This window comes from Pinus tabuliformis, chromosome 9, assembly GCF_031772625.1.
Source record: "Pinus tabuliformis cultivar Carrire ecotype Pingquan chromosome 9, CPIR1, whole genome shotgun sequence".
NCBI lineage: Eukaryota > Viridiplantae > Streptophyta > Pinopsida > Pinales > Pinaceae > Pinus > Pinus tabuliformis.
In genome coordinates this window covers 316,816,522-316,835,480 of record NC_142307.1, presented here as the reverse complement: position 1 = coordinate 316,835,480, position 18,959 = coordinate 316,816,522, and positions in this window count along the sequence as shown.

The window sequence follows — 18,959 nt, the reverse complement described above, 5'->3', positions numbered from 1 at the left end:
AAAGCAGACATTTTATGGGAAGATGTGAGGAATGTCAGAGGCATACATGAGGAAAAGTTGACTTGGAGTGACTTTTAGTGGCTATTCAATAAGAAGAATTTATTAGAGAGATACTTTGATGACGAGGAAAAATAATTATATGACCCAAATATGGGATTTATGAAATGATGAATACACTAGAAATGTCTTGGAGCTACTAAGGTATGTAGGTTTTAACCCCGTACATAAATTACCTGCATACAAATTCTAAAACATAGAAAATAAACAGTGCGAGAGCATAACACATAAAACACATATACACAGAGATTTTCCCCTGGATCCAAAAATCGGGACTACCGGCTTGATTTTTAATTATTTTCATTTCAATGTTATAATACATATTTATAGATGCTGAAGCATCCAATACCATTGACCGAAAACCATCGCTTCTAATACCATGGACCGAAAATCATAGGTAGGTTTGCCTAACCTAATATAACGCAATATAACACAACCCAACATTCTCCCACTTGCTGCTTTCTTTCCACATGGGGCGACAAGAGATCTTAATCATTTTTTCAGCTCTGAAATGCCCATTGTTTCTCTACACCGAGAGAACTTCTTAGAGCTCATAGATTTTGTTAATGCATCTGCAGTATTCTTCCAAGTGTCCACCTTTACTAGCAACACCTTTTTGTCTTCTATCATATCCCTCACAAAGTGATACTGAACATCAATGTGCTTTGTCTTTGAATGGTAAGCAGGGTTCTCTTCCAAGAAAATTGCACTTTGGCCATCACAGTGTATTCTTATAGCTCCCTATACTAACCCCATACTTAAACACAATCTCTGAAACCAAACTACTTCCTTGCTTGCATGAGTGGCTGCCATGTATTCTGCCTCTGTAGTTGATAGTGCCACTACAGATTGTTTCTCACTCATCCAACTGACTGCACCTCCAAATAGGTTAAACACATACCCACTTGTAGATCTTCTCTGATCCAAATCTCTAGCCAGCCTACATAAAAAAAGCCATGGATATCCAAAACTCTATCCAATCCTAGTCTTCCTTGGTAGCACAAACCATAATCGCTAGTGCCACGCAAATACCTGAAAACCCGCTTCACTACTGTCCAATGCTCCTTCCCTAGTTTTGACATAAACCTGCTCAGTACTCCCACTGCATGTGCAATGTCTGGTCTATTATAAACCATTGCACACATCAGGCTACCGGTTACACTTGAATATGCAACATGGGACATATCCTCTTCCTCTTGTTGTGTCTTGGGACACTGTTCAGCATGATAACTTTACACCTACAGGAATAGGAACCTTCACCGGTTTACTATCCTACATATTAAACCTCTATAGTATTGTCTCAACATACTTCCTCTGGTTTTACCAAAGCTTCCTCTCGGCCTGATCTATTTTAATTTGCATGCCCAAAATATAGTTTGCAGCACCAAGATCTTTCAAGTCAAATTTGGAGGACGATTGGGTCGTCAAATCCTGAATAATTTCTTTGTCATTCCCAACCAGTAACATATCATCCACATACAAGACCAGATAAATAAGACGGTCACCAATTAATTTAAAATACACATAGTGATCTGCTTTGCTTCTGGTGAAGCCAAGTCCCGGTATAAATGTATCAAACTTTTGATACCACATCCTTGCTGATTGTTTTAACCCATATAGAGACTTCTTTAACTTGCATACTAGTTCTTTATTACCCTTCACTGCAAAGCCTTCAGGTTGCTTCATGTAGATTTCCTCTTCCAGATCCCCATGAAGAAACATTGTCTTCACATCCATCTGTTATACCTCAAAATCAAAAGCAGTATCAAGATAAAAGGAATATAATAGAAGTTACCTTGGCAAAAGTAGAAAAAATATCACCAAAATCAATTCCCAGCACCTGGGAATAACCTTTTTCTACCAACCGATCTTTGTATTTCTCCACCTTTCCTTCTGCATTTGTCTTCTTCTTGAACACACATTTGCTGCCAATGGGTTTCCTTCCAGCTAGAAACTCCACTAGATCCCAAGCCTCATTTTTTTGCAAAGGTGCCATTTCATCGACCATGGCCTCTTTCCGGAGTTTTCCATCCTCTGAATCTCCTACTTCCTTCATGGTTCTAGGATCATCATCAGTAATAGATAAAGCAAAATTTGAATAGAAAGCAGATGGACTATACCATTCTAGCTACCTTCTTTCTCGAACTGATCTTCTTACACCCAAAGTTTGTAGCTCTTCATCTTCTGATTCCTTCTCTATTATAGAGTCCAATTCTTTCTCCTTTAGCTCAAACTCTATCTTCTCAGGTTCCTTTGGTTGGAATTCATGTTTAATAACATCTTTCACCTCTCTGAACACTACATCTTTGCTGTACACAACCTTCCTTATTATTGGCTTCCAAAGCTTATAACCCTTTAAGCCATCCTTATACCCAACAAAGATGCACTTTTCAGATTTACTATCCAACTTGGTTTGTTTCTCCTTTGGAACATGTACATATGCATCACATTTAAATACCCTAAGATGTGAAAGAGAGGGTTTCTTACCAGTCCACACCTCTTGCAGAGTTTTATCCTCCAACGTTGATGAAGGTGATCTGTTGACCAGGTAACATCCTGTCTTCACCACCTCTGCCCAGAATTCTTGTTCTAACCTGGCACCACTGACCATGCTTCTTGCCCTTTCCATCAACGTCTTGGTAATTCTTTCTACAACTCCATTTTTCTGAGGTGTATATGGAGTAGTCTTCTATCGTGCTATACCAAACATCTTATAGAATTATTCAAATTCCTTACTCCAAATCTCTCCACCATTATGTGTCCTCAGCGCCTTTATCTTCTTCTCTGTCTGGTTTTCTACCAGAGCCTTAAATTCTTTAAACCTATCAAAGACTTCAGATTTATTCTTAAGGAAATATATCAATGTATTCCTTGAGAATTCATCTATAAATTATACATAGTACATAGACTTACCTAGTGATGGAACCTTCACAGGTCCAAACACATCACTGTGCACAAGCTCTAATATTTGTTTCGCCCTCTTACCACCAGAGGGGAAACTCACCGAATTCTGCTTCCCATATACACAATTTTCATAGAAATTAATATCTAGGGAGTTATTACCCATACCTTCTATCATACCTTTACCATAAAGTATTCGTAGGCCCTTCTCTCCAATATTTCCAAGCGTTTGATGCCACAACATGGTCTTCTCTCTAGAGACCACTAGATTTTCTGCTCCACTTTCAGGAACCATAGAACTATTGCACCCATCAACAAGAGTGCTACCTTGAAGCATGTTAGAGTTCCAATTCAAACTCCCCGCATCAATACCAGTTCTCCCCAAACCATCTTGCAGGTATCCTTCTCGAACACTATTTTTACACTTGCATCATCCAACTTGCTTACAGAAATCAGATTTTTGGCCAATGAAGGAATATGTAGAACACCCAGAGGTGTTCTAAGCCTTCCACCTTACAACCTCAACTTTACTTTTCTGTGAACAACGATTCTAGCTTTCCTATCATCCCCTAAGAGTACATCACCACCATCATATTTCTCATACTCGTAGAACCACTCTCTATGGGGAGTGAAGTGAAAGGGTGCACCTGAGTCAATCAACCATGCCTCATGATCTACATGTGTACTTGAAGAGGCCAAGTACACATCCCCACCTTCATCTGAGGTGGTTTTTGCCTCTGCAGAAGGAGGATCATCAGATCCCCTTCCTTTATTAAGAGATTTAGACTTACTATCCCTTTTGTAGTGTCCTTCCTTTCTGCATTTCTAGCACACCATCTTTACAAGTTTTCTTGGAGATTTAGATCTCCCTCTAGATTCAGATCTCCCACTCGATGACTTATTTTAGTTTCTGTTTTGGGACCGTCCTCATACATATAAATCATCACCATTCTGGCTCTCCATATTTTTATGTCTCATCTCCTCTGTCAGTAAGGATGAGACTATTTCATCAAAATTCAAGGCAGTTGCATTGTGACCTATTGTAATAACTAGACTATCCCACGAATCTGGTAGAGAACACAAAAAATTGATGCACTTATCTTCACCTGAAATTTTAATATCAACATATGCTAACTGACTTACAGCAATGTTAAATTCATTTAGATGTTTTGTCACTGAGTCTCCATCTTTCATCCTTAGCTTATACAGCTTTTTTAGCAGGAACAATTTATTCACCAGAGACTTAGATTGGTACAAAGTCCCTAACTTATCCCACAAAGCCTTCACCGTAGCTTCCCCTGATACGTTCAACAATACTAAATCTAAGACACACAATCGTATTGTGCTCTTTGCCTTCCAATCCAAATTCTTCCATTCTTCATCAGACACTCCCGTTGGTTTAATACCCAGATCTACTGCGATCCACTGATCTTTATCCACCAACAGATTCTCCATCTCGAGTTTCCACAACTCAAAACTTTGATCATTAAATTTCTCGATCTCTATCTTTCCACTGCTCACCATATTCTTTCACCACTAGAATTTATCTCACAGATCTCCCACTGAACAGGGTCTACCACAGGCCCGAGCGAAACCCCTCAACAACAAAGGTGTTCCCTTGAAACCAAAACAACTCTGATACCAAATGTAGGTTTTAACCCCATACAGAAATTACCTGCATACGAATTCTAAAACACAGAAAATAAACAATGTGAGAGCATAACACATAAAACACATGTACATAGAGATTTTCCCTAGGATCCCAAAACTGAGACTACCAGCTTGATCTTTCATTATGTTCCTTTCAATGTTATAGTAGATATGTGTTGTTGGGAAAAGTATCTATTCAGAACGCCCCTATCCCACTCTAAGGTGTGATAGTGCCTTAGCAACAAACAAGGAAAACTACTTGAGTATTCTTCTTTATGAAATGTAAATGAGGAGAAAGGATGTAACTAACCTGTGTCTTTCGCTAGTTTGTTGATCCAATCACTCCTCTCTTCAATAGCTCTCAGCTCCCAGCTCCCTTACCGGCCCAACTTCACCGAATTCCTGCAAGATCACAAGAGAGAGAAACTACTCGAAGATATAGATATACATTCATAAAAAGCTCAGGATCAGATTAAGCTAAACATGCAAATATAACAAAACATCATTGATACACAGCATGTAGGAGAAACTCAAATAGTTTATTGATATGATAATAAAGTCAAAGAGGAGATACAACCAAGTGAGTCCCGATCCAGCATCTACCTCCTAGCAAAGGAATCCCTTCCTCTCCTCCAACAAAGCATAAATCACCTAATGTACTAATCTCAATCTCAAACCAACAACAATTCTCTGCAAAGTACAAAATTCCAGCCTCTGGATCTCTGGGATGAGGGATCCATATATATATGTAGGAAGAGAGGATGAGTCAGCTGATGTTTTGAATTGTGGCTTCTCTCTGTTAGTTCTTTCTTCCACATGGAGACTAAGAGCCTCTTAGTCATCACTTGGTCGAATTCAGTGAGGCAAGTGTCATTGGAGAAGATTCTGGAAGCTTCCATGGTCTTTCCACCTCGTTGAATGACTCTGCCACTTGTCATTTCCCACTCAACGCACCTGGGTAGTGCATTCAAGTGTGTTGCAACGCACCTAGCCAGTGTATTTGGGTGCTTTGCAACGCAGGCAGCTAGTGGAGCTTCTGAATTGATCCTGATTTGACTAGTTCTGAGTGGTTTTTGGTGGAGAACTTCTGGGAGAAGCTGTCATTGGTTGACCTTGTTCCTTTAGGAACTATAACAACATATTTAGGGACTTTGGATCCCTTGAATTATGGACATTTCATGCTCATAGCTGTAAGGCACACAAATGTCTATAACAGTTGCTCCCTAAAGTATGAGGCCGTTTATCGGGTGAAATGCTTTATTAGGAGGATCCGAAGTTCATTCAATGCTGGGAGGAGACCTGTAATAAGATACAATACAATAAATTATTTTTCATACTGTTTCCATGATCTAGCTGAGGCGGGCATTCCCATGCTCAGCTTTATAAATTCATTTTTTATGTACATAGGATAGACAATCGTCTGATGGTAGACTGATGATTCTGATGAAATCATCATCCTTTTGGTAGGATGATTATTTGTTCTGCAGTGCTGTACATGTCAATGTCTTTATTTTTCCTGAATATATATCGCAGCCCGGATGGATGAAACTAGATCCGGAGTCTTCAATCTCGTCCGATCTTCACTCTAAGTACAAGTCGATCCATGTGAGTAATGTTTTGAAGTCGAACATGGAAAGACATCGCTTGATTACCAGTCAATGATGTAAACTGTTAACAAGCGTGAGAGGAATCAACGATAATGATAATGACCCTCAAGGTACTGCAGTACAATTCACGTGGTGTGAATAAAGGACTTGGTGTCGAACACCACGCAAAATCTTTCGGTCAAAGGTCATTGATGTATACCTGTCGCCGGAAGTGAGAAACTTGCCATTGAGGCATGCAAGCTTCAAAGTACTGAAGGGGGTGTTCCTAGATCAACTTCTTAGATAATGAGCTGATGTCGACAAGAAGCGATCCGTCAAAGGAGGGCCTTAATGAATCCCACATCAATGACATAGAATGGAGCAAATGATTTTGATGGAGGTGAAAACGATCTGATGATATATGGTTCAGGGTGGCGGTCATGAAAGAATGAAGTATAATGTATGGTAGTGGATGGGACACGGTTGACTTCTCTGGATGACTTCTCTTGAACATATCGGCGACACTTATATGATGGATTGGTAGCATTTACCCCAAAGGTGGATGGTATGGCGAGACCATGGTGATGTGACCGGTGAATGAAACAACCCAACCCGACTCAGGCACAGAGTGGAAGTGTCATGTTCAAGAGCGACTTGCTACCAATAAAGGTTCTTTGAGTTTCTTCCCAATTTTTCCCCAGTCATTGCTGACCAGTACCTCTTTATTTTTGTCAAGCATGAGGAGGATAACATATGCTTGTTCTATAATTTTCCCTTCGGGCAAACCCATCGCTATGTTTTAACGAGCCTAGCGATAGTGAAACTCGTTCTCGTCTAAAGACAAGTTTGTCGCTATTAATCTTTTTAACGAGTCTAACGACAAAGATAACTCGGTCCTTTTCATTTTTAGAGAGTTTGAAAAGGTACGTAAAGTTAACTTCGGAGTTCCTTTTTCGTCATCTAATCCCTTAAGTCCGAAAAAGTATAAAACAATACAGAAGGGATGAATTTTCGATAGTTTTAATGAGCCGAACAAAACAAGTGCTCGATCTTTTTGTGCAATAATCCCTCAGGTCCAAAAAGATTAAAATCTAGAGGAGGGATAGCTCTTCCTATCGCTTTAACGAGCTGGAAGGCCAAAACTCGACAATCTTTTCATATTTTACGAGTCAAATGAAAAGAGCTTAAAGAAGACTCGTGTTTTGAGGAACGAGTGATAAAATGGGTAGCAGCTGATTCCAGGTAAGGGTTGGAATTTTCCAAGCACGGCAGTGTCACAAGGATGGCTAGTGAAATCACTCTTCGCAGCTGTTCCTCAAAATGGGTAAACAATCATATGGAGGTGAATGATCGGCCAATGGAAAAGTGGAGGTGATGGTGCAAACACGACCAAGGCTTTAATGGCTGATAATGTTACATTCACGGTGGTTATTTACCGGAGGATAGTTCATTTTTTAACGAGCTTAAATGCAGGTTGAAACACTTTCTTGATCTTATGTTTATTTTTTAACGAGCATGAACTATGTGCTAAAACTGCTCGATCTTATGTTTATTTTTTAACGAGAATGAACTATGTGCTAGAACTGCTCGATTAATCCAGTCATATGATAAGAATGTCTCATGTAAGATGCCATTTTTTACGGAGCTTGTGCCTTACAAAGCTTTGCTCTGGAATCCTTTATTTATGCAAGTTTGGAAACGACTAATCCTACGAGTTTAAAGGGTTAGAGGTCCTAAAAATTTAAAAAATAAATAGCCGCCCCTTGCTTGCACTCCAAAAGGTTTTCATGTGCCCAGGTATAAAGTACGATTTCAAGGTTACCCCTCAATTTGCAGATAAAACATTTGTTCTACCAGGAAAGGCCTACCTCTTTCAAGTTACCAAAGATTGTCTCATTTGCGCAGCAAACAAAACACTTCTTCGGCGATGTCTACCGAGATAAACAAAGGTGAGTGACAACGAGCACCAAACACATAACTTTGAAAAGAGAATCTTATTCTGGAATAACCCCTCTTCCAAGACGGACGGGGTACAGACTAGTCATATTCTCCCGCGGAAACCTACCCTATACCCGAAGTTTTCCTACCGAAGCAGACCAGGGCGCATGCCCCCTGGGTTCCAGTCATATCCCTTCGAATTACTCGTGCTCATCGGGAGGACGGACCGTAGGTTGAGACATTTCTTGCGTGAAGAGACCATTTAGGGATGGTATATGACTATTTGCGATGCGTGATCTGGGAAATGAAAGCTGGTCCACGAGCTTGACCACTCTTCCTTCGTGCGGAAAACACATTACTCTAAAGAGTGAGGAGACGATGGCTCCCATGCAATATATATAGTCTCATCCAAGGAGTAGGTTATAATCCAAGGGTCCTTGAACGACCATCACATCCATTTGAACGGTCTTCCCTTTCAATGTTATGGGCACATTGGGGAGGATCCCTAAAGGTCGACTGGTTCCTTTATCGAAGCCTGTCAGATTTCTCATTTCAGGCAAAAGTGATGGCGAACCAAGCGCTTTCCAAGCAATAGAGGAAAGGATACTCACAGATGCCCCCTCATCAATGATGGTGCCAGCCATGACCATTCTGTATATTTGGACGATAATTCTGAACGGTATGCTTGCTGGCAAACGGGGTCTGCCTAGTTGGTTCCAGTCGAAGGATACAACTAGGTTGCTTGGTGGTGGGACCGAGTAAACGGTCAGGTATCGCTCTGACGAACTTCCTTCCTGCGATAAAGGAATGGGTGGATTGCCCCCGTGCTCGTCGGAGTCTGTGTTGATGAAGAGAATTTGGATGGTGTCATCTTTATCCTCTTCAGTGATTGTGTCATTCGAAGATAAATCCTCTGAAGGCAAGACCGGGTCAACTGCCACCTCGACCTTTTGACTTTCGTCGGGTATGGATTCAGCTGGTTCATCTTTAGTGACTGGCGCTTCAGCTGACCACTTGAGCGGGTCAGCTGGATTCTCAACTAACGAAGGACTCGGCAAGAGTTTTTTATATCCAGGAGGAAGTCGTAACGGTGAAACCGGACGATCATCCAAGACTCTTTTAGCCTCTTCTAAGAAGGGACAACGGTGGATGGCATGATTGCCTTCGCACAGTCTACAGGGAGATCTAGCTCTCCCTTTTTGTCCCGGGACTTCACTTTCGCTGGTTGACGGTGTGCTTTCAACATGGCTATCAGAGGTTGACGCCACTGGATTGTGCAAACGGGGAGACCAGTCCCTTAGTATCCGAGGGATGCAGGGACAATCTCTGTGAAAGTGGTCTCCCTTGCAAATGACACATGGCGATTTAGGCCTAGTCAGTGCTGTGTGTGGATTTTCGTTAGACGGCACTCGTTTGCCCCCAGTCGCTTTTGGCTCCTTCTTCTTCTTCTCTTTCTTCTTCTTTTCCTTCTTCTCCTTAGGAACTTGGTTTTTAGTTTTACCAGTTTCGTCAAGCGAAGAGGAAGGGAGAGAGGAAGAATTAGAGGAAGTAGAAGGCTGGTGGGTAACTCTGGACTGGTCTAACTGCTGATTCGACTGTTCAGGAATAGTGGTGTTTTGAACGACATTGGTTGAGAAGAGCCAGACCGGCAAGCCAATTGTCAGTCCTAGAAGCGACAATGTGGCCATATGGGGCGTACCAACATCTCCCCAAGAGGAGAAGGGACTACGATTTCCACCAAGGGGAATTCCTTGGTTGGTAGGCTCCATTTTCTCAACCTAAAGATCAACGCAGGAAAAAGGGTATGAATATTCCGTTTAAAATAAATTTTAACGACGCTTGGACACAACTTGCTTTTTCAATTTTAAAGAGTCGAGAAAAAGCAAAAGATGACTCTAGTCTCCTTCGATTTTTAATGAGCCTGAAGTGACAAGTGCTTAGATGGACCTTTTCCGTTAAGGAGTCTGAAAAGGAACGAAAGGGACTGCTTTGGAGTTCTAGGTAGAGGGTGTGCCAAACCAATCGCAAAACCGCAGAATACTTTTTAAGGTACGGGCGGTCAATCTTCCCGAATGCTGTGTTCAGTGCATTGCGATCAGTAGGGCGGCCGACACAGCTTCCTATGGATAAAGGTTTTATACCTATAGGGGTCTCCCAGTATATACTCGTCGGTACGTGGGAGCACAATCCGTACTGGCGCTTATCGTCTCTCAGGAGGAATCACCCAACCATCAGTGAGGCCGACAGTAACCAGGTTTTACGACGCCGGAACACGTCTCTAGCCTAGACCTCTATGTTGTGCGTTAAGTTACAAAGCGTTGTTAAGTTCATTCAATTTATTTTAAGTTGATCTTTTTTAAAAGTTTGCCTTTTTGGATCACCACGAGATGTAGATACAATTCCTAAATGCAGTCTAAAGATGATAAGCATGCTTTTATCTCTTTTCAACAATGAAAATCCTAGCTGCAAGGGGAAAAGAAAGACACAATCTTTTCTCAAAGAGCATAGAGCACACTGTAAATTCACTTTTCCTAAATCAAACCATACAAACTGTCAAAATGCAAATGCACAAATGCATGTATTTGTTTTCACTTTCTTAATATTGATGCCTAAAAAGAAAGCTGTTGTACAAAATTGAATTCGATTTCAAGTGGAAACACAAACAAGTTTCTTTTTGAAATCAAAAAGACGATTACGACACTTTATGATTTTGAAGTAAACACTTGTTTCGACACTAGAAATTCATAAATTCAAACCAAAAGACAAAAGTAAAAGCAAAATCAACTGTCAACAGCAAACAAATTTACTCCTAATATCAAAACGACACTTACGACAGGTCTAGATCTAAGAGCGACAGTATGACTAGTTTACTTTTGTAATGGGAAACTGCAAATGATGTAACAAATACACAAAAACAAATACAGTTTCTTTTATACAACTTAGGCGGAATTAAGGTAGAGAAAAGGGGTTTTCAGATAGGTACACACACTGATAACAGGCTGCAAAAGACAGAGATAAAACTGAACACAAGGATGCAAAGAACCACAGCTGCGCAGGGCAAAGGCTGATCAGCGTACCTGTTGCACAGAGAAACTGAATTGCAGCGCAGGTAACCCTCTCGGGACCTGCGTTGAAATGCAGAGTCTCTTCGCAGAGCCTGCGCTGAAGCAGAAACAAGAATTGTCTCCAGGTTCTGGGTCACGGTTTGCAGTTTAATCTATGGATTTTGGCCGGATAAAAGCTATCAATAAGGTACAATTAGAAGGATGATTTAAAGGAGGACTAAGAGCTATCACAAAGGGCAGTTAGAGCATTTGTGGATCAGCTTGTTCAGATCATAAACAGGCCCAGTGAGTGGACTAGAGTTGCAGATCTCTACTTTGCATTTGTAAATGGCAAATGCAGTTCGATTCTCCACTCCTAAGTTTATGAGAAGAACAATAATAGAAACACAAATAAACTAACTAGATACGATCCCCAACGGAGTCGCCAATTTGTTGTTGGGAAAAGTATCTATTCAGAACGCCCCTATCCCACTCTAAGGTGTGATAGTGCCTTAGCAACAAATAAGGAAAACTACTTGAGTATTCTTCTTTATGAAATGTAAATGAGGAGAAAGGATGTAACTAACCTGTGTCTTTCGCTAGTTTGTTGATCCAATCCCTCCTCTCTTCAATAGCTCTCAGCTCCCAGCTCCCTTACCGGCCCAGCTTCACTGAATTCCTGCAAGATCACAAGAGAGAGAAACTACACGAAGACATAGATATACATTCATAAAAAGCTCAGGATCAGATTAAGCTAAACATGCAAATATAACAAAACATCATTGATACACAGCATGTAGGAGAAACTCAAATAGTTTATTGATATGATAATAAAGTACAAGAGGAGATACAACCAAGTGAGTCCCGATCCAGCATCTACCTCCCAGCAAAGGAATCCCTTCCTCTCCTCCAACAAAGCATAAATCACCCAATGTACTAATCTCAATCTCAAACCAACAACAATTCTCTGCAAAGTACAAAATTCCAGCCTCTGGATCTCTGGGATGAGGGATCGATATATAGATGTAAGCAGAGAGGATGAGTCAGCTTATGCTTTTACTTGTGGCTTCTCTCTGTCAGTTCTTGCTTCCACTTGGAGACTAAGAGCCTCTTACTCATCACTTGGTCGAATTCAGTGAGGCAAGTGTCATTGGAGAAGATTCTGGAAGCTTCCATGGTCTTTCCACCTCGTTGAATGACTCTGCCACTTGTCATTTCCCGCTCAACGCACCTGGGTAGTGCATTCAAGTGCGTTTCAACGCACCTAGCCAGTGTATTTGGGTGCTTTGCAATGCAGGCGGCTAGTGGAGCTTCTGAATTCATCCTAATTTGACTAGTTCTGAGTGGTTTTTAGTGGAGAACTTCTGGGAGAAGCTGTCATTGGTTGACCTTGTTCCTTTAGGAGCTGTAACAACATCTTTAGGGACTTTGGATCACTTGAATTATAGACATTTCATGCTCATAGCTATAAGGCACAAAAATGTCTATAACAATATGTATACATGATGAAGCATCCAATACCATGGACCGAAAACCATAGGTAGGTTTTCCCAACCTAATATAGGGTCCAAATAAAAATTTCTTAGGGCACTTCCCCAGACCCCGTAGAGTGGGGCTACTTGGCCCCCTCAAACCCCCTAGACAATCGGGGCTGCCGCCCCCCCTGTGACCCCCCCACTGTGAAATCGGTGCAACGAAGGTGGGGCTCTACCCCTTCTCTAACACACTAGTTCACTACGTAGGTTAGTCATGGAAAGAATATAACACAACCCACCAAGGTATGTATCCTACCTCAAGGAAGAGAATTCAAAGATTTAGAGATTCATTAGTGGGTTACCAATGACATTGAAAGTTATGATTGATTTTGATGAGCCTGGATCATTAGAGCACGCCACCTAAAAACTAAATAATTTCTATGAATAATCGAAGCACAAGTCTGAGACTAAACCAAATTGGAAAGGTAATGCCAAGAACAAAGGAAAATGAGACAAGAAGTAAGTAATACCATATGGTTCAGGCAATAAAGGGAATGATGCACCACCTTGAGGTCCAATGCATTAGATAGACAACAGGGACGTCGATCTGAGGAGCAGAATAAGAAGCCCATGTGGTGTTGGAATTATGGACGAGATCATCACAGGAGGGATTGTCCACAGCACCACCATGGTAGGCCTAAGATATATAGTGCAAAAGAGGCATAAACTATTGGGTATATGTGGGAGGAGGGTGTTATAGAGTAGACCAATGATATGTTACTATATACTCCCATGAATACAAAAACCTCCTCCAAATACTAGAGTGGTATCAGAACATGGTTCACCCCTCAAGTTGGATGGGCCATGTGTTGGTCATCCATGTAGGTCAATTGCATTTGTGTCTCTTACACTTGTATTCCATGTGCTTCCTTCATTTGCATAATGCTAATCATGGTTGTAGTGATGTCATCATGAGAAACTTGATGTTTTTATGTTGGAGTGCATCATCAAGTGTGTATGACTGGTTACATGTTTTTATGTGTCCCTTACATGTTTTTATATGTTTCTTTTTTACATTCTTGTATGTTTGGCTGCATTCTTGTATGTTTGTGTACATGTATCATACTCGTAGGTTTAGTTACATGTATTATTCGTTTATGATTGATTACATGTCTTTGTGCATGCATGTGGTTCTTTACGGATTGCTTATGCATGTTAATGTTTGTATGTGGTCACATGTACAATGATGTAGTGGATGTTGTCGTGCATGAGGTTGTGGTGTGTTGTTGTTAAGGTCCTACATTGATGACTAGAACCTAGCTAGAATAATGTTTGCATGGTTATACGCTTATGTGTTATGTTTCTATATGGTGCGAGAAGACCAGTTCGAGAAAGAAGGAAGCCATAAAGGTATAGTCCATCTACTTTCTATTCAAATTTTGCTTTATCTATTACTGATGATGATCCCATAACTATGAAGGAAGCAGTAGATTCAGAGGATGGAAAAATCTGGAAAAGAGGCCATGGTTGATGAAATGGCATCTTTGAAAAAAAATGAGGCTTGGGATCTAGTGGAGTTTCTGGCTGGAAGGGAACCCATTTTCTACCAATGGGTTTCCTTCGAGACGGCAACTCCACCAAATCCAAAGCCTCATTTTTATGCAAAGATGACATTTCATCAACCATGGCCTCTTTCCAGAGTTTTGCATCCTCTGCGTGTACTGCTTCCTTCACAGTTATGGGATCATCATCCGTAATAGACCAAGAAAATTTGAACAAAAAGTAGATGGAATATACCTTTCTGCCTGCCTTCTTTCTCCAACTGATCTTCTCACACCGGTAGTTTGTGGCTCTTCATATTCTGATTCCTCCTCTATTGTAGAGTCTGATTCTTCCTCCTTTAGCTCAAACTCTATCTTCTCAAGTTTCTTTGGTTGGAATTCATTTTTAATAACATCTTTCACCTCTCTGAACACTACATCTGGACTGTACACAACCTTCCTTGTTACTGGGTTCCAAAGCTTATAGCCCTTTAAATCATCATTATACCCAATAAATATGCACTTTTCAGATTTACTATCCAACTTGGCTCATTTCTCTTATGGAACATGTACATATGGATCACATCCAAATACCATCAGATGTGAAAGAGAGGATTTTTTACCAGTCCATACATCTTGTGGAGTCTTATCCTCCAATGCTGATGAAGGTGATCTATTTACCAGGAAACATGTTGTCTCCACCACCTCTGCCCAGAATTCTTGTCCTAACCTGACACCACTAAGCATGCTTCTTGCCCTTTCCATCAAAATCTTGTTCATTATTTATGCAACTCCATTTTGCTAAGGTTTATATGGAGTAGTCTTCTGTCGTGCTATACCACACTTCTTACAGAATTCTTCAAATTCCTTGCTACAAAATACTCCACTGTTATCTGTCCTCAACACCTTTATCTTCTTCTTTGTATAGTTTTCCACCAGAGCCTTAAATTATTTAAACCTATCAAAGACTTTAGATTTATTCTCAAGGAAATATATCCATGTATTCCTTGCGAAGTCATCTATAAATGATACATAGTACACAAAATTACCGAGTGACGGAACCTTCACAGGTCCAAACACATCACTATGCACAAGCTCTAATATTTGTTTCGCCCTCTTACCACCAGAGGGGAAACTCACCTGATTCTACTTCCCACATACACAATTTTCATAGAAATCAAAATCCAAAGAGTTATTACTGATACCTTCTACCATACCTTTACCATGAAGTATTTGAAGGCCCTTCTCTCCAATATGTCCAAGCCTTTGATGCCACAACATGGTCTTCTCTCAAGAGACCACTAGATTTTCTGCTCCACATTCAGGAACCACAGAATCATTGCACCCATCAACAACAGTGCTACCTTGCAGCTTGTACATAGTTGTAATCCGAACTCCCTATATTAATACCAGTGCTCCCTGAACCATCTTGCAGGTATCCTTCTCAAACATTATTTTTACACCTGCATCATCCATCTTTCTTACAGAAAGCAGATTTCTGGCCAATGTAGGAATATGTAGAACACCAGGAAGTGTTCTAACCCTTCCACCTTGCAACTTCAACTTTACTTTTCCGCAACCAACTATTCTAGCCTTCCTATCATCCCCTAAGAAGATATCACCACCATCTTAATTCTCATACTCACAGAACCAGTCTCTATGAGGAGTGAAGTGAAAGGATGCACCTAAGTCAATCAACCATGCCTCATGATCTTCGTGTGTCCTTGAAGAAGCCAAGTGCACATCCCCACCTTCATCTGAGCTGGTTTTCACCTCTGTAGAAGAAGCATCATCAGATCCCTTTCCTTTGTCAGGAGCTTTAGATCTACAGTCCCTTTTGTAGTGCCCTTCCTTTCCACATTTCCAGTATGTTGAAAATTATATATTACAGAGAAATGGAACACATAAAATATTGCAGAAATATAAACACAGAAAACACATAAAACAAGAGAGACACAGATATACGTGGTTCACCCAATTTGGGGTATGTCCATGGAGAAACAACCAGTCCTTCCTTTTATATTATCTAGAAAACTTTAAAGAGATACATCCTACAACAGATCCACTGTAACACCCTCTTTGCTCTCAGTCTCCTCTCTCTTCCTCACTCAGAATACCGAGATACATAGACGCAATACAATTTCGTCATATATAGTGAGGGGTTGCCTTCTAGGGAAAAAACCCTAAACCTAACATAACTTCTACAATCATATCATCCACCTAATGAATGACCCAGATTGACTAGAAATTCCTAGACTTTTACAAGGCAATTTTACATCTATTTTTAGCTTCGGGGCACTACTCCCGAACCCCCGCCGGGGGACCGCTGGCCCCCGAATCCCCTAGCTAGGGGCGATCCCCCCCCCCGAACCCCCCCGAGTGGGGGACAAGTCCCCCCCGCACCCCCTCGCATGGAGGGGTGTACAATCTTCTTGGGGTATACATCTGGCTGAGACCTTTGAATACAGAAGATAATCAGGCTCCACACCTAACACGGCACACCACCTTTACAGGTTTTCTTGGAGATTTAGATCTCCCTATAGATTTATATCTCCCACTCGATGAGTTATTTTTGTTTATGTTCAGGGACCATCCTCGTATAGACAAGGCATCATCATTCTGGCTCTCCATATTTTTCCATCTCATCTCCTCCATCAACAAGGATGAGACTATTTCATCAAACTACAATGCATTTGCAGTGCTACCTATTGCAATATCTAGACTATCCGATGAATCTCGTAGAGAACACAACAAACTAATGCACTTATCTTGATTTGAAATTTTGATATCAACATAGAATAACTAACTTACCACAGTATTAAACGAATTTAGATGCTATGTCACCAAGTCTCCATCTTTCATCCTCAGGTTATATATCTTTTTTCGTTGGAATAGTTTATTCACTAGAGACCTAGATTGGTACAAAGTCCCTAACTTGTCCCACAAAGCCTTCGTTGTAGCTTCCCCTGATACATTTAACAATATTTAATCTAAGACACACAATAATATTGCACTTTTTGCCTTCCGATCCAACTTCTTTCATTCTTCATCAAACACTCTTGTTGGTTTAGTACCCAGATCTACCATTATCCACTGATGTTTTTCCACCAACAGATCCTCCATCTTGAGTTTCCACAGCTCAAAACCCTGAACATTAAATTTCTCGATCTCTATCTTTCCACTGCTCGCTATCTTCTTTCACCACTAGAATCAATCTCACAGATCTCCCACTAAATATGGTCTACCACAGGCCCAATCGAAACCCCTTAGCAACGGAGGTGTCCCCTTAAAGAAAAAATAACTCTCGTACCAAATGTAGGTTTTAACCCTATATAGAAATTACTTGCATATGAATTCTAAAACACAGAAAGTAAACAATACAAGAGCATAACACATAAAACACATATACACAGATATTTTTCCCCAGATCCCAAAATCGGGACTGCCAGCTTGATTTTTCATTATATTCCTTTCAATGTTACAATACATATTTACACATTCTGAAGCATCAAATACCATGGACTGAAACCATCGCGTCCAAAACCATGGGCCGAAAACCATTGCGTCAAAAGCCATGTGCAAAAATCATGCACAAAACCATAGGTAGGTCCGCCCAACCTAGCATAGGCTCCAAAACAAAAAAAAATTGCGGCGTTGTCCCAGACCTCATAGAGTTGGGTTACCTATACCCCTCAAACCCCCTGTGCCTGCCCCCGCTACGCAATCAGTGCAATGAAGGGGGGGGGGGGGGGCTTCGCTCCCCCCTCTAACCCCCTGATTAACTACGTGGGCTAGTCATGGAAAGAATATAACAAAACCAAACAATCAATGTAGGTCAATTGCATTTGTGTCTCTTACACTTACATTCCATGTGATTGTTTCATTTGCATAATGTTGATCATGGTTGTAGTGATATTGTCATGAGAAACTTGATGTTGTTATGTTGGAGTGCATTGTCAGGAGTGTGTGACTGGTTACATGTTGTTATATGTCTCTTGCTTACATTCTTGTATGTTTGGCTACATGTATCATCCTTATATGTTTAGTTACATGTATGATTCGTTTATGCTTGATTACATGTGTTTGTGCATGCATATGGTTGGTTACGGATTGCTTATGCATGTGAATGTTTGAATGTGGTCACATGTACAATGATGTAGTGGTTGTTGTCATGCATGAGGCCATGGTGTATGTTGTTGTTAAGGTGCTAGATTGATGACTGGAACCTAGCAAGAATAATGTTTGCATGGTTATACGCTTATGTGTTATGTTTTTCTATGATGTCATGATTATGTTATACATGTATCACATTGATTTTCTGATTTTGTAGACAAGGTTTCCTCCTCGATCTATAGTAAGGTACGTTTGTTTATTGTGATTTGGTGTAGCTGACATGATATACCTTGCAGGAAGAAATATCAAAAGGCTAGCAAGATGGTAAACAAGAAGGACTCTCCCTATGAATTAGAAGATAAGTATAGTGTTGGGAACTCTTCCGATTTGGAAGATACACTGAGAAGCTTAAACAAAGAAATAAGGAGTTCTATGTCAGACATTAACATAATCATACAGGCATAAGAGAAGCTAGCAGAGGTAATTGCAGTGATACTTTAGAGTTTGTCAGATTTTTAGTGATAGGGAACACATTGTATGAGCCATGTGCAGGAGAAAAAACTAATGGGTATATGGTAGAAAATCACATGGTGGTCACAAGTCATATGGCGGTGACACTATTAGAGATGGTAGATTTTTGGACACTCTAGATAG